Source organism: Zeus faber (genome assembly GCF_960531495.2).
Source record: "Zeus faber genome assembly, chromosome: 11".
In the NCBI taxonomy this organism is placed as follows: Eukaryota; Metazoa; Chordata; class Actinopteri; order Zeiformes; family Zeidae; genus Zeus; species Zeus faber.
Genome location: NC_137205.1, coordinates 32,261,918 through 32,264,417, shown reverse-complemented (window position 1 = coordinate 32,264,417; position 2,500 = coordinate 32,261,918).

Here is a 2,500-nt window from a genome sequence, read left to right as displayed (position 1 = left end):
CATTTATTCGTATTTCATGGAAACTTAAGTAAAAAAGTCAATAAATAAATGTGGTGTCCGACACGGCATCAAACGGCCACCGGTCACTGAGAGAGCAGCTCTATTTCCACAGACAACACGTGAGTTCTAACCATGAGATGTTCTGCTTTACAGGTAAACATGGACGGTTGTTTTAAAGACAGGAAGGTTGCGCTGTGTATAGCGGTTGCTTTGCGAGACGAGCAACCAGGAGACGACATACCGGGGGTAGACCATGCTGCGTTCAAGAAAACTCTTAAAATCGCGCTGCGTTTCACGAACCCAGGAAACTGTAAAACGCACCCAGCATGACAGGACGGTGTGTATTATTAGTAGTAGTATTAGTATTAGTAGTAGTAGTACTTGGCGGTATGTAATAGCCTTAAAAAAATGTAACAGTAAAGTATAACCAAACAATTCACAAAATAACAATAAAATAACTTAAAAATAGACAGTTAGCGAAATGTCTAACTTAGCAAAGCACCTTTAACTTGTAGCATCGCATTTAAAGACGGTGGTGTCATTTGTGCGGCCTCCTTTAGGGGGCGCTATTTGTCCCAAATCCTCCCATGTTAATTGTCTTACTGACGTTTGACGTTGACGTTATGTTTTTATTCTGTAGAGCATCGTCACGTGTCACTCCCTCCCTCAGTCACTCAGGGAATGGGGCCGTCTGTTTGTTGGCTGTAGATGTTGAAGCGGCTCCAGGGAAACGTCCTCCAGACCTGCAGCTTTTATCCCACGCTAAAAAGAATGTCGGGGTTAATTTAGCAGCAGGTTCAGCGGCTTTCAATAATTCACGACGAGGCTGTGACGGAGGCCACGGCAGGAAATGAGGTTCGAGTTCAGAGGTTTATCTCAGACGTGTTGATCTGAGCATCGTATTAAATGGAGTCATTTCCAGAATGTCAGGACAACAGAACATCGGTCACATTTTAGTTTTTCATTGAATAGAATATGATGTAATATCCTGTGTATCCTGTGTATCCTGTGTATGTAATATCCAGTTTGTACCTGCTAACGATATCATTAGGAGCTCGACATCTGTTCTTCTTCTATGGAACGGAAAAACACGTGATGTTTTCACATGGAAAGCTGCGTTCTATAGCTATTCTCTAGCATGTGGTGAGGTCCACCACATGCTACAGAATAGGGAAACATGTATATATACATGTATACAGAGGAGTGCATGTGTAAGTACATTGAGTTGCTGTTTCTTTTAAAGAACCAGCTTCTCTGACGGAATAATCTGACAGATTACCACTTTAAAGCCATCTGATATGAGGAACCAGCTGAATTTTGCTTTTGCCATATAAGATAAGATAAAATAAGAGAAGATAAGAGAAGAGAAGATATCATTTGGACCATTTTCCAAACGGGGACTCATTCACTAATTCACTGCTGCTTTTACTTCTTGTGTGTGGCAGCCACCAACAATGCAGAACAGGAAAACTTGTGACCTGAATGGATGTTTCTTACGACGTAGCAGCGAAATAAAGTATCATGAAGAATGTTTTTCTTAACAGAATAATTGTAAAATAAATGCTGTGGCACAACGCTCCAGCAGCGCTGACAACAAGGTCATGAAAGTAGTGAGGGCTGCTGTGCTGCTCCACACCCTCCAAACACAGCAACACTGGGGCCTCATAGAGAAGACAAGACACACTGCTGCATGCGGGGGACGGAGGTCCGCTACGGGAAAGGAGGAGACAAAGGAGGAGACGCAGGAGGAGACGATGGGGGAGGAGAAGGGGGAGACGCAGATCTGATGTGGATGCTGCAGCATCCTCCTCTGTTAGCATTAGCATTAATTGGCGCTGTCAATCAACAGCCTGTTCCCATGGCAACGGCAGGATCAACGCAAGAGTTGAGTCGAGTTGATTGAGTCGAGTCCACTGGGCCACAGATGATCCAGAGACGCTCCACGGACTCTACATGGACGCTCCGCGGACGCTCCACGGACTCTACATGGACGCTCCGCGGACGCTCCACGGACTCTACATGGACGCTCCGCGGACGCTCCACGGACTCTACATGGACGCTCCGCGGACGCTCCACGGACTCTACATGGACGCTCCACAGATGCTCCGCGGACACTGTCCAGATGCTCCACAGATATTTGGAGGTGAGATGACGAAGTCATTGTGATGTGGGGGAGGTTTAAGCAGCCGCCTCTATCTGGGCTATCTGCTCCCAGCTTGTTCCACCTCGCCCACTCTCTGCAATAAACTGGTGTTTGCACCGTCTCTATGTCTCTATGTTGGAGGTACCTAAAAAACACCACTTGGGTGGAGTGTGGCAGAAAAGTCTCCTACAAGGTCATGTTCTCACCTCAAATTATTCAACAACACAGAAAAAAATGAACAAAATAGTAATCCTCAGATGTCATGAAGCACTGTTGCTGGAAAATGGTGTTGCACAACGTCTTTGGAATAACATGTTCATGTCTGTTCAAAGACAGACTATGTGGATCCATCGGAAC